Source organism: Neophocaena asiaeorientalis, unplaced genomic scaffold (genome assembly GCF_003031525.2).
Source record: "Neophocaena asiaeorientalis asiaeorientalis breed wild unplaced genomic scaffold, Neophocaena_asiaeorientalis_V1.1 scaffold270, whole genome shotgun sequence".
Lineage (NCBI taxonomy): Eukaryota > Metazoa > Chordata > Mammalia > Artiodactyla > Phocoenidae > Neophocaena > Neophocaena asiaeorientalis.
The window spans coordinates 124,357-138,513 of NW_020174650.1; the positions used below are offsets into that span (position 1 = coordinate 124,357).

General features: G+C 40.9%; 1 long non-coding RNA gene across 2 annotated transcripts in view; it reads right to left on the minus strand.

Annotated features, from left to right (window-relative positions):
• LOC112408984 (uncharacterized) overlaps positions 1–14,157 on the minus strand; it is a 68,938-nt gene that overhangs the window by 36,388 nt on the left and 18,393 nt on the right. Inside the window, exon 1 of one of the 2 annotated variants that reach the window (XR_003005060.1) lies at positions 7,772–7,903. The exons of the other annotated variant lie outside the window; for it this stretch is intronic. This is a non-coding gene — a long non-coding RNA (uncharacterized LOC112408984). Of the gene's footprint in view, positions 1–7,771; positions 7,904–14,157 lie in introns of those variants that run through there. 2 annotated transcript variants of the gene reach the window in all.

Below are 14,157 nucleotides of genomic sequence, written 5' to 3' on the forward strand. Positions count from 1 at the left end.
GCCATGAATTCTTTGTAAAATTAATATGGTTATCAAATGACAGAATGGCAAAGTTGGAGGTGGGGATAAAACTAAAATTACTGGGCACCCATGATGTGGCAGGTAATGTCTAAGCCCTTCGTGTGTATTTTCTCATTTAACATTCAAATAGACCTCCATGGTGGATAGCAACATTTTATACTCTAAAGAGAACTGCAGTCTGGATAAGGTAAGTCACTTGCTCAGAGAGTTAAGGATGGAGATAAACCAGCTCCAGTTGGTCTAACTCTTACATCTGACCATACTCCCACTCTTCTTTGCAACCTAATTAGAACCCATAGAGCTTGTCTGGTCCCAGCCTGTTCTTTTGCAAGGGGACCTGGAGCTCACAAAGGTTCAGAGACTCATGTAAGGCCTTGGGATTAGAGGCCAGTGTAGGATTAGACCTCTGGTTCCCATTGCTAATCCATACATCTTCCCCATTTCTTGTTGTTTTGTTAAATGTAATAAAAACACACAGTTGAGAATTATCAGGATAGAATGCCAAAACTACACAAAAATTCATCATCATTTTTCTTGAGTTACATCCCTTTTTCCCTGGAAAGCTTCAGTGTCAAAATATGTAGTGGAAACTTCCTATCAAAAAAATAAAAACCCCACTAAATGATATATTTTGTAATGAAGCAATCATACCTTAATTTAGGATTTTTGTATTTTGAACTCTATTAAAGCAGGACGTGTTTGCATTAAGCAGCTGATTTGTGCATTTTATACAATATTCTTCAACATTCATCTAATAAAATGGAAAGTCTTAAATAAAGTATATTTAATCAATTAGCTTCTCTAATAAAATCTCATATCCAGGATAATATCTTGGCTCATACACTGAATAATGAAACAATACTGTGGAACAGGAAGATAAAAAATGGTAACCATTTGCTCCAACAGAGAGGAATTCTACATTTGTTATTATAGAGTTGCTTCTAATTAGGTTTAACTTTGAACATGTCGCTCACTCTTCTGGCCTTGGATTCTGCATTGGAGAAATGTAGGGATTAGACCTGATGGTCTGTAAGATTCCTTTTAGATTTGAACTTCAATGAGACAATGGGTCTTGGAGGTATATTTACAACTAGCCCACCCTTTCCTCCTCCACAGCCCTCAGCCATCATTCTCATCAGCTGTCCCTTAACTTTTGATTTCCAGCCCTTCCCTACTGGGTCTTAGAAATGCTAAATTAGGAACTTCTGACATTTTCAATTCCTGGGCCTGAGCGCCCCCTAGGCACACAGAGAAAAATTGTAGCTCTGGGAGAAGACGGTGTCTCACTATGGTCAGCACCAAACCCTTGCACTTCCCTGTATGTACTCTGAGGCAAGAACACTGGGGCAGGGAGGGAGCTAGGAAGGACAAGAGGGAGTGGGTGGCAAGCTCTGTCATCAGCCACACATTGCAGGGGCTCTGTGCGGCTGTCCCCCTAACAACAGGTACATTCAGAATGGAAGGAGGTGAGCTAGAGGTGGAGCAGACCCTGCCCCGTGGAAAGAAGTCAGGGGCCACATAGTGAATGTATCAGGCTAAAGAGTAGTTACTGGAAAAACTGTACTGTTCAACTAAATCCATTCGCAGAAAATGATCCAAAGGTTACTAAATAAACATCAATTATTTGTATTGCTTACGTTGCCTTCCTGTTCCTATAAATATCATGCATGCATATCACTGGATTTCATCTTTGTGTATTTACCTTTTCTGCTGCTTTTCTTATTTCTGGTACTGTTTTGTATACATACCTCCCACATTCACAGTCCACATAAATATTACCTTAAACCTTTTGTAATATGGCTAAACCATAGTGAGGCACTTATTGAGAAGAAAATTTATGCCTGTGTATATGTATGTGGTATTAAGTGTTCACTGTGTATGTTTGTGGGTGTGTATGTTTGGGATGTATGTATTATATGTGATAGTATGTGTCTGCTGTGTGTGTGTGTGTCTCAGTATGTATATGTGGTATATGTTCATGTGTGTGGTATGGTATGTGTATTTGTGTGTATATGTTTGTGGCATATGTATTTGTGCCTGTGTGTGTGTACATGGTGTATGTATGTGAATGTCTCTGTGTTTGTGTGTGGTGAAGTGTGTGGAGGGTTTTGTGATGGGTGTGGTGTGTATGTGTGTCTCTGTGTGTTTGTATGTGTGGTTTGTAGTGTGTATGTGCCTGTATGTGGTGAATCTCTGTGTGTGGAGGTGTGTGTGGTATGTATGTCTGTGTGTGTGTTGTGTACATCTGTGTGTACATATGTGTGTATATTTGTGGTGCATATGTTTCTGTGTGTGATATGTGGTGTGTATGTTCGTGTCCCTCCGTGTGTGTATGTTTGTGTTTCTGTGCCTGTGTGTGTGTTCACTCCTGTATGGGGACTTCAGTCCCACAGGTCTTGGTCCTGGGCCCTTCTCTCAGACCTCAGCATCTGTGCCAGAATACAGATACAGAGACTTCCTAGGCACTCACATGGACTGCGGTTTGTGTCCGGAGAGAGTGGAGAAAGCATGTCCTATTGCAGGTGTTTATAAGCCTGCACAGTCGTGTGCCTGGGTGTGTGATATGCCAACTGCTTCTGCAGAGGACAGGTGTCTGCAGTTATCAGCAGAGACAGGACCCTCAGGAAGCAATTACCACAGGCACCAGGCTGCTTGAATTCCTGGGGGTCTGTTTCTCCTCTAAGATCATACTTTCATTCTCTATTAAAAGAAAAAGAAAAGGCAAAAGTAAAAATCTCTTGGGTGAATCAGTCAGTCATTGTTATTAGGCCCTTCCATCTCGACATCCTCTGATCCTAGAAGCACTCAAATCCACCAAATGGCTTTTCCCCTATATTCTGGCTTCAGTTCTCTGTGGGACTTGCACACACAGCTCCAACTCCGTCCACCACATGGGCACCTCTTTTGTGTCTCTCTTATCATTGTCGGCCTTCTGCCTTCCTGACCTGGATCAGACCCAGAAGGTGAAGAAGACTGAAGCCACAGTATCTAGGTTTAATTCTCTGTTTAAATCCCTGATAATTAATTCCTCTAATGTTCATTGAGTAGGTGTGGCCACATGCTGGGTTAGGCATGCAAGGTACAGTGATGGGTAGAATAATACGGTAGTTAAGAGTGAGGGCTCCAGAATAATATAGAACCTGTTTACCTCCCATCCTCACCTCTTAATCTGTGACCTTTGACAAAGCAACTTCCTTAAGGCTCTGCTGCCTTATTTGTGAAATAAGTACATACCTCACTGGATGGCTGTGAGGTTAACCTGGCATGAAGTACGTAGAAGAGTGCCAGGAATGCAATAGTCCACACATGTTAGCTCTTGTGTGGACTGGCTCACAGACCTTCATTCCAGCCTCCCAGGTAGAGGGAGACGTTGGGAAGCCAAGCACCATGTTTTCTGGATGTCTTTGCAGTCAGAGTTCTAGATGCAAACTGCTTTCCATCATGTAGACGCACTCAGCATAAGAAGTGCAAGGCATAATCTGCTCCCTTTTGTGATATGTGAAATAAAATGGAGTCACTTATGTCAAGGGGTCTTAAAATGGAGCTGGGAGGTTATTAAGGAGGTGAACCTTATGCATGTCCTCACTGGGTGGAACCATGAAGGTTTGAACTGAAACCACGAAAATTCTAAGGACTCTATAAGAACACCTGAAAACTGTCATAGTAACAAACTTCTACCTTCCTCTAGTGATAGCCTTAGCATGAAATCATGATTAGCCAAGACTAGCTTCCACCTCCAACTCCAATTAAGACTTTGTAATGCAGACCTCCCATCTTTGCCTTTATTTTGTTTTTATTTATTTATTTTTTGCTTTGAATATCCAGCTTCTAATACTTGTTTCTTAAAAAAAATTTTTTTATTGAAGTATAGTTGATTTACAATATTGTGTTAGTTTCAAGTGTACACACAGTGATTCAGATATATATATATATATATAAATACATATATAAATATATATCTTTTTCAGATTCTTTTCCCTTATAGGTTATTATAAAATACTGAGTATAGTTCCTGGTGCTATACAGAAGGCCCTTGTTGGTTATCTATTTTAGTGTGTATATGTTAATCCCAAACTCCTAATTTATCACCCCTCTCCCTTTCCCCTTTGGTAACCATAAGTTTGATTTCTATGTCTGTTGTTCTAGTTCTGTTTCATATATAAGTTCATTTGTATCTTTTTTTTTTAGATTTCACATATAAGCAATATCATGTGATATCTGTCTTTGTCTGGCTTACTTCACTTAGAATGATAATCTCTAGGTCATTCCATGTTGCTGCAAATGGCATTATTTCATTCTTTTTTTATGGCTGAATAATAATCCATTGCATATATATGTATACACACACACACACACACATACACATACACACACCACACATCTTCTTTATCCTTTCATCTGTCAATGGATATTTAGATTGCTTCCATGTCTTGGCTGTTCTGTTCTATTCTATTCTATTCTGTTCTCCATACTGTTCTCCATAGTGGCTATACCAATTTATATTCCCACCAACAGTGTAGGAGGGTTCCTTTTTCACCACATCCTCTCCAGCATTTATTATTTGTAGACTTTTTGATGATGACCATTCTGACTGGAGTGAGGTGATACCTCACAGTAGTTTTGATTTGCATTACTAATAATTAGCAATGTTGAGCATCTTTTCATGTGCCTTTTGGCCACCTGTATGTCTTCTTTGGAGAAATGTCTATTTAGATCTTCTGCCCTTCTTTGCCTTTAAAAGCCCCTGAACTTTACTCAGTGTCCCTACTAGGGACACTGAGTTGTTACCGAAATCTGTGTGCCCGAATTGCAATTCTTTGATCCTAAATAATCAAGCTTTTTGCTTGATTATTGTCTCTGAGGTTTATTTAGGTTGACCCTCTTTTAGCCGTTTTTGCTGGCAACCAAAGTTGTGGAAATGTGAGAGTTTTCTGCAGTGGTGCTCTGGAGTCCATTTTCTAGCTTCTTGGGCATTGAGAGGCAGGGACTGTAGCAGAGGTAGCTTCAGGATTCTAGCACAGCTCCCGAGGTGCCCCAGAGGTGGTAACTCCCCTGACTGGTCATTTCTGTGTTGTTTTGGAAGCTGTTTCTGGAGCCCCAGCCTAGAATCGGCTCCTTCAACCCTTCTACTAACTTTGCAAGCACATTATTCCTTTATAAACTCCATTTCCAATCATTAAATTAAATCCTATTTAATATAAATAAAGCAATTTCTATTTCATGCCCTGAATTCTGATGGATACAACTATTATTATTTGTATGTGTTATTAATATTAATATATTATATTATCTTGTCATAAATAATATATAATATATCATTATATATTATGCACATTAATATAGTATTTGTATATATTAAATAATATTAAAATAATAACAGCTACCAAATATTGGTTATACTATAGGTCCAAACGTTTACAGATGTTATCTAATTGCACTGTCCCAGCAAAAGCACACAGTCTTTAAGGGACCCAATCAGGGTGTGAACCTAGATCTTTCTGCCACCTAGATCAGGTGCCTAACCACTGCACCCTACGGTTCCTTCTCTGGTGGAGCTCTTGGTGCAGTGAGGATGGCTACCATGCACTGTAAGAAATGCTGAAAAGAGCTGTGGGCCCAGGGCTGTGAGAGCCCAGAAGAGAAAATGTCTAATTCTGCCTGGGCCTTAGAAGTCCACGATGGTGTCTGTTTTCCACCTTGGCAAGGGGTCACGACCTCTAGATTCCTTAATATGTTGGGGGACCCTGCCTCAAAGATCCAGTGGCCTGTTTCTCAAGTAATAATGACTTAAGAACCCCAAATCTGCTTGTTTGCAAAGGTAACTGTCTGCTCTTGCATCCAGGTGAGTCATTGCAGGCCCTGGGACATTCAGACTCCTTTGTGGTACACATTCTAGCTGGCAGCTGGAGAAGCACATAAGCAGAGAGTTCGGCCAGCCTGGGGCAGATGTGTACACTCACCTTCCGGGCGGCTCTCTCCCTGTTTCACACAAGACTTCTCTGCAGCAACACCTTCTTGCTGGGAATGCCTCAGTTTCAGAGACCTTGCCTTATTCAGGTCTGTACCTCTCGCATCGAGCATATTGCAGATGCTCGGAGAATGAACACATGAATAAATGAATGAAGAAACCCCAGCCTGCAGCTAAGCCGGGCTACCTGGAGAGCTGGATTCTTTGCATTCTATTCTCAGCTCTTTTCTGTCCCTGCTTCTGGTTGCCATGGTTCACTCACGTGCCTGGCCTTGCAAGGACTGCACTACTCTCATCCTCTTCCCAGCATCTGAAACACTGGGGTTTGACTTTAATTGATGCTTCTTTTTTTCTTTTTTTTTTTGCGGTACGCGGGCCTCTCACTGTTGTGGCCTCTCCCGTTGCAGAGCACAGGCTCCGGACGCGCAGGCTCAGTGTCCATGGCTCACGGGCCCAGCCGCTCTGCGGCATGTGGGATCTTCCCGGACCGGGGCATGAACCCGTGTCCTCTGCATCGGCAGGCGGACTCTCAACCACTGCGCCACCAGGGAAGCCCTTGATGCTTCTTTTAATTCCATGAAATGAGCTATATCTTCATGGGTTGTAATAATTTTCCTTCACTCAATTTAGAAGCTTATGTGCAAAAACAAAAGCTTATGGCTTCCAGTGTGTGTCTGAAAGGTCTCTTGATCCAGAAACAAACAAGACCTTTTTTCAGCTGAAGGACTGATGAGAGTTTCTATCTGTAAGTGGAAGGTTCATCCCAGTAGCCAGTTATAGCTGACCTTTTCTTTTTGGGGGTCTGGGGACCCGGGGCTATACAAATCTTTGCATTTGCATGCTTTACAATTCACAACAGGTTTTTTTATTAAAAAAAAAAAAGCTCCCATTGATCAAGATATGCAGAGCAGGTATTATCCCTATTTCAAAAGAGTAGCTTTTGAAGCCAGAGTCACACAGCTTTAAGTGGCAGAGTCAATCCATGACTCTGAATCAGTGCATTTTCCACTTTTCCTTGGAACTAAATCTTTCCCAGAGCTGTGGGTTCCACTGAGCGGGTGGGGGCCAGGCACAGGGAGTCTGACTTCCTGGCTCTCGCCTCCCTCATTTCCAGGATTCACTATCATCCCTTAATTTTCAGGTTTTGGGTCTTGTAAAATGCTATGAATTAGACAATTAGAAGCCTAATCCTGGAACACATTTTCAAATTCCTAGCCTTCGGGTAATTGGATCCTCTGCCTTCACATTCAGCCAACACCCACGACCACACCTTCAGCAGAGCCCTGGGTAGGGGTGCAGGGAACTGCAGGAGATTCTGGTCCCAGAACAACTTTTAAATGATGTCAGACAAAGACCGCCACAGACACACACTTCAAATAGTCTTAGGTCACAAGCACCTGAAATACCACGGTATTTTATAGGGGGCACAAAAAGGGGGCTAAGAAAGTATGCAGCTTCTAGAAGATGAGATGACAGAAAGTTACAGTGGAGGTGACAAAGCACTCTTAAAATAATGATACCAAACATTGCATGCATACAGTGCTTGACAATGTTATAAGCTTTCTCATCTATATCATTTCATATAATTCTCAGAATAACAGCCTTATCAAGCGGCAGAGGAGACATTAGGATACCAGTTTAAGAAATTAAATCTGAAGCTTGGGCTTGAGGTCTTCTGATCCCAAATCCAGCTCCCTCATGAAAATCAGGACCAATATGATATAAGGTTATTTCAATTTTTTAAAAAGTCTATAGTCCAAGTTACATGCTTCTGCCGCTTACCTGTGTATGCAGGCGTTTACTCTCCTGCAAATTCCGCCTTGATTAGTTCTGGGAGTCCCTAAGTTCTGGGAGTCCCTAAGAGGTTTCTCATATGCGTTCAGCAAGAAGACCACTCACAGAAGTTTTGCTGCCGGTGACTGTTCCAGTTCTGGCTGGACCCCATGAAGGTCACAGCACCCTAGGCCACTGATCAGGACCCACCCCAGCACTGTCGTTGCCTCTCTGGAGCTGTGCTCTTTCCTGCAACTTCATCAGACCCACCAGTTTCTGCTAGTACTCGTTTCCAGTCCTCAGGCTGTCAAGGATATCTGGTGCTCTGTGGCAGTGTAGGGGACCTCCCTCTTTGTGGAATCATGCTTTGTCAGAGACTCCCAAAGCAGTGTTGTTATGACTGCAGTGTGATACAGGGTTTAACTGAGCAGCTATGTCAGTTTTTATGTATCCGGGGGTGACCTTGGGACAGGTGCATTTAACAGCCACAGAGCTCTACTGGATTCCACTGGGTGTCTCCACAACAGGGCTGTCTATCAGTCAGTCTGAACTTAGGAACTGAATGGAGTAAAGTACATTTTCAGTTAAACCTTTGTTGTTCAAAACTAAAGACTCAAGCAGATTTGGGTAGCCCATCATTCTTCAATATCTAAGTGCTCTTATTTGGATAGATGGGAACGCTAGTCATAAGCCCTCTGATATGTCAGGCTTGTAGTTGTAGACACAAGTGATCCAGTGACATATAAGGTGCATGCAATTCCTACTCTATTGGATCTTACCCTCTGGAAGGTCAAGGTCATAGCACCAAGTTCTTTGTTTATCTAGGATGAGTTCTTTCCTGGGAGACTTATCTGGATTGTTCACTCCCCTCCTACACACCTCCCTACCATCTCACCTTCCCAACTTGCAAGTAAACATTGTTTTAATTAAATTTTTATTCTGAGATGATTGTAGATTCATTTGCAATTGTAATAAATAATATGGAGAGATCCTGTGTACCATCTACTTCATTTCCCCCATCTTGTAAAACGATGGTACAATACCACAGTCAGAATTGACATCAACACAGCCAGACACAGAAAATTTCCACATCCACCACAAGAATCCCTCATATCACTCTGGCATAGCCAACTCCACCTCCTTCCCCCATCCCTGATCTCTGGCAATCTGTTCTCCATTCCTGTAATTTTGTCATTTTGAGAATATTATATAAATGGAATCATACAGCGTGTGCCTTTTTGGAATTGACTTCTCTTCACTCAGTGTAAGTCCCTAATTATCTGGAGATTCACTGAAGTTCTTTTATCAATAGTTCATTCCTTTTTATGGCTGAGCAGTATTCCATGGTGCAGATGTGCCATCGTTTGTTTATCTAGTCACCTACTGAAGGACATCTGAGTTGTTTCCAGGTTTTGATTATTATGAATAAAACTGCTCTTTATAGGTTTTTATGTGAATATAAAATTTCATTTCTCTGGGACAAATGCCCAGCAGTGCAATTGCTAGGTTGTAGGGTAGTTGCAGGTTTCGTGTTGTAAGAAGTTGCCACATAGTTTTCTAGAGTTGTGGGACCATTGTCTGTCACCACTAGCAATGTGGGAGGAATCCAGTTTCTCCACATCTTCATCAGAAAGTAAACTTTTAACTGACTACCCCACCAAATCACCAGACCCTCCCAGACAGGTTGAAATTCACCCAGGGGGCATAGCCTGAGATTGTTTATTTGTTTGTTTGTTTCTCCCAGAGGGCTCTTTAGACTCTGTGCAAATTTGACTTCTACTCAGCATGTCCCACCGTTTCCCTGGACATGTCCAGACATGCCTGAAGCCTCAGAGGGGTCAGCAAAAACTGTCAGCTCAAGCTACATGTCCCTCTGCATATAGTGAGATGTTTAGGGGTTTTATCCCCAGAGCCTCTTCTAAAGAACTGCCTCTCCCCATATCCCCTGCTGGGGAAAGGTAGGACCCAGATACCAGTTTGTCCCCATCCACCGGACCCAAGGGAGGCTGTCTGTGACTTGTGTAGAGTCAATCCCATTCTTTCCCTTGGTGTCTACTATGTGTCTGGCACTGTTCTAGGTGCTGTAGATAAAATAGTGAACCATTGGGATTTCCCTGGCAGTCCAGCAGTTAAGACTCCATGCTTCCAATGCAGGGGATGTGAGTTTGATCCCTGGTCAGGGAATTAAGATTCCCTATGCCACATGGTGCGGCCAAAAAAAGAGAAAAATATGAAGGGGAAATAGACAATAAAGAAGCAGGATGATTTCAGATGCTGATAAATACAACAGAGCCTACACCCAGGGCAACGTGATAGAGTCTCCAAGGAACTCAGCTTTTTCAGTATTAGAATTCCTACTTTTTTTCAAAGCTAATTATTTATATTTTTTTCTGTAATATGTTTTCTGATCCTAAGATCCCAGAGTTGACTTTTGCTATCAACAATTCCTTTTATCCATTAAAGATCATTTTATAATTTGGCTTTTTGAATTAAAAAACAATTTTCCAAATAGGGAATGGAGCACTACAGATGCAGTGAAAATACTTTCTTCTTTAATTTCAACACCATATTTTTGTGAATACAGCCAAAGACTGCAGGCTTTTGGAAGGTTCTGTTCTTGTCCATTTCTTGTTCTGTGAATTAATATTCCCAGGTCCTTTCCAAGCAAATACTGTAAAGTCAAACCCCTCACATCCTGTACTAACTAGTTCCGAGCTATTTACGTAGATATACATCAAACTTGTTAGCCTCAGCCTGCCAGATATTTCTGCCACTTGAGTCTGTTTTGAACAAATCAGGCGTCTACCAGGCATCAGGTTATCTGTGAATGTGATAACGTGCACTCTTAGATCAAATTTCATCTTCAGGTGTTAAGAGTACAGAACATCGAGGCACGCTTGGCCTTCAGACCGGCATAGTCCACTTATACTCTATGGGCTTAGTTGCTCAGTGAGTTAGGAAGTCATCTTAGGCTTCCCCATCTTGCCCATGAAAGCATTACCCATGAGAGCTTTGATAAGATATTTTGCTCAGATCAAGCTACGGTACATTACCTGTTTGGTAATCCCATCAATAAAGCAAATGAGAGTTTGATGAGACTTGTTCTTAATGATCCCATGTTGGTTTCCAGCTTTTCAGTCCTGTTTGTAATATTACACCATCTGCCTCAAGCAGTTAGCCTAGACTTTTTCTGGTTCTTCCTGCTCTGAACACGACTGAAACAAAAATCTTTGCTGTCCTTAAGCTTCTTGAAATCTCGGCTTCTTCTGACATTGGTCTTTGGATGTTCCATCTTTTGTGTTCATGTTTATAACATCTGAGTGCCCTGAGCAGCCAAATTGTTAACTTCCATGTATTATTTTTGGCATGTTCATGCACAGATGCACAGCAGCTTGAATGACTTATGACTGTATTAATAAAAATGTTATTTTTAAATAATCTTCCAAGTCCCTTGACATGTTCCGTCTTCTGGAGTCATTAGCCACAGGATCATCCTCTCTTCTCTGTTTATTTTATCATACCCACTTTCCTAAGCCTTAATGTGCAAGGCTGATTCTTCCTAGACTTCTCTTTCTTAACTATATGGTCTTTAAAATGGCATGGTTACTTTTCACCAATCTTAAGAGGCCTGGTTAACAATATGGGCTTCGGAGTCAGGTAGATCTGGGTTGGATTCTCAGGTACTTTATTGCTAGCTAAGTAACCTTGCACTCATTAACTTCTTTAACGCTCAGTTTCCTCATGTGTGAACTGGGGATAGTTTCATAGCTTGTGAGAATATTAAAGGAAGTAATGTTTGACACATAGTGAACACCCAATAAATGATATTAAGGGCTCAACAAATGTAAGCTATTGTTATTTGTATTATCTTTGTACATTAGGATTGCATCTGGAGTGTCATTTCCTCAAAATGTTACTTCTACTTTCTTCAGGAAGGAAAGAATTTACCAGATCCTTGCTTTTGGAGTATAAGTCTTCCCGGTGTTCAGATAGATTTCCTTCTCCATTGCTATTGTCTCTTATTGTGTTAGTTTCCTAATCTGATTTGCAAAATGTCCTCCACATCCTTAAATGCTTCCACAGTTTGATCATTCCATTTCTCTATTCTTTAATCCTCATCTAAAAGTGTCTATTCTGCTTTACAAATGTCCCTAAATGTAAATAATTCTATTATATGTTGCAATTTTTCCACCCTTCAATTAGTTGTCCTTCTTTTGGGTGGTGGATGCTATCACATGATGCATGCCTTAACATGGCAGAGAATATACTCTAGCCTAGAGTCACTTTTTAAAAAGCCAAATACTTCTTTTTAAAAGCATGATTTCCTTTTGATATGAATTATCACATTAGCTTTTATTATCTATGCTTAGCTCATATCTGAGATCATATGTTTTGCTGCCACATCTTTCTCCTCTTGTTTTCTCCTGAGATCAGCTGGGAATCTTCACCACTGTTCTTTTCATTTAACACCTGAGTCTTCAGTTTTATCTGAATCCTTTTCTCCCTCCTCATCAAATGTTAATGGAAAACCCTCTTGTTCAGTTTATGAACTACCTGTCAAACTCTTCCTTCCTGTCCTGTCTCTTGCCAAGAGTCCATTGTTCTATTATTATAAGCCATGGTCCAGGAAAATCAAACCTGTTTTTCAACTCGTTTATGAAGCTAGCAGTTCCCTTCCAATATCTCCTTTTCTCTTCCAAGGTTATTACTTTCAACTGAAATATGAGCTTAAAAGATCTTCATTGCCCTTCAAATGCCCATTTCCTATTCACGATTTTGCAGCCATCTGAGATGCACCAGCAAATGTCTTTGTGCTGTATTTTCTCTTTCCATGAAGATTGGTGGGAGCAGGCAGTGGTCAACAGGCTTGGCGACCCTTGGCAGGCTCTCTTACGTTTCAGGTGCCCGTGTCAAAAAACAACAAACCTCCAGAGTTTCCTATTGGGATCTCCTTGCTCAACTCCATTTCAGCCACACTGGCCTCCTTGCTGGTTCTTAAATACACTGGGTGTGGTTCTGCCCTGGGGTCTTTGCACCAGATATCTCCCAGACATCTGCAAGACTCACTGCCTCACCTCCTTTGTCTATGTCCCTCTGCCCTATGTTTCAATAAGGCCTACCCTGACCACCTTATTTAAAATCACAAACTGCGCTGCTCTGCTACCTCTATGTTACATTCCCTATCTTCCTTACACAGCTCCATTTTTTTCCACAGTACATATCACCTCCTAATATATGAGACAATTGACAAATTTATTATAGTTACTGTGATTGTCTGATACCCCCTCTGCCTCCCCTTCCTACCGGAATATAAGCTCCATGGAACAGAGATTTATACATCCTGGAAACTTACAACAGCCCTTTATACATACAGATGTTCAGTCAATATCTGCTGAATGACACTCAGCATTCAATGGCAAATTACAGTTCAAATCCACCACCTGCCTTCTTTCCTGTTTTCATTCCTTTACTTTTTTTTCCTTCTAAAATAAGATTCTTTAAAATATAAAAATAATACTAAAGTTTGGAAGTAAAAATTAGGAAAAAAAGGAAAATCATAAATGGTAAAAATAAAGTTAAACATAATCTTATCGCCTAGAGGTAAACGTTGATAACCATTGTTAACACTGAATATTTTTTCCAGTTTTTTAAAACTGGATGTGTGTTTATACATAACTGAAACATGCTACTGTACATGTTATATAAGCAATACTCTACATAGTATTTATACACACAGTATTTATATGCAATGTATTTATACATACATTACTATGTAAATAATACCGTACATAGAGCTTGGTATTCTGATTAATATTAGAGGGAAAGTGTTTTTTTCCTGTTTTCTTGGTGCCCTGCAGGCTCTCAGAACAAAGTCACCCCATTTCTCTGCCTTCAGTAAAGAAGAACCTAACCTAACCCTAACTTAGCCCTAACCCTAATCCTTAATGGCTCTCCTAGACTAGGACTTCTTCCTATTGGGTCTTGGGAGAACATGAGATGGTCTTAAAGCTTTATTTTGTTTTACCCACTATGAAACTTCTTTGAGATCAACCTTTTAAATGGTTCTATTCTAGTTCATCATTTAGACTTGGCATTTGCCATTCTCACCCTTTTTCTTTAGTGAAAAAATATAATTTTGTTCTAGGCCGCAGTTTACTGAGCCAAAGGACTATATTTCTATGTCTTCCTTGCAGCTAGTAGTCCATGTTACTGAGTCCTGGCCAATGACATGTAAGCAGAAGTGTGTTGTGGGACTTATGGGAGGGCAGCCATAGGCATGGTGGTTGGGGTTGTCATAGCCATCATGAACTTTAAATTGACCTTGAGGATGGAAGTCACTTGCTTGGATGTTAGAACAGAAAGTAGGCTACCTACTTTAGATTCCTTTTACACTG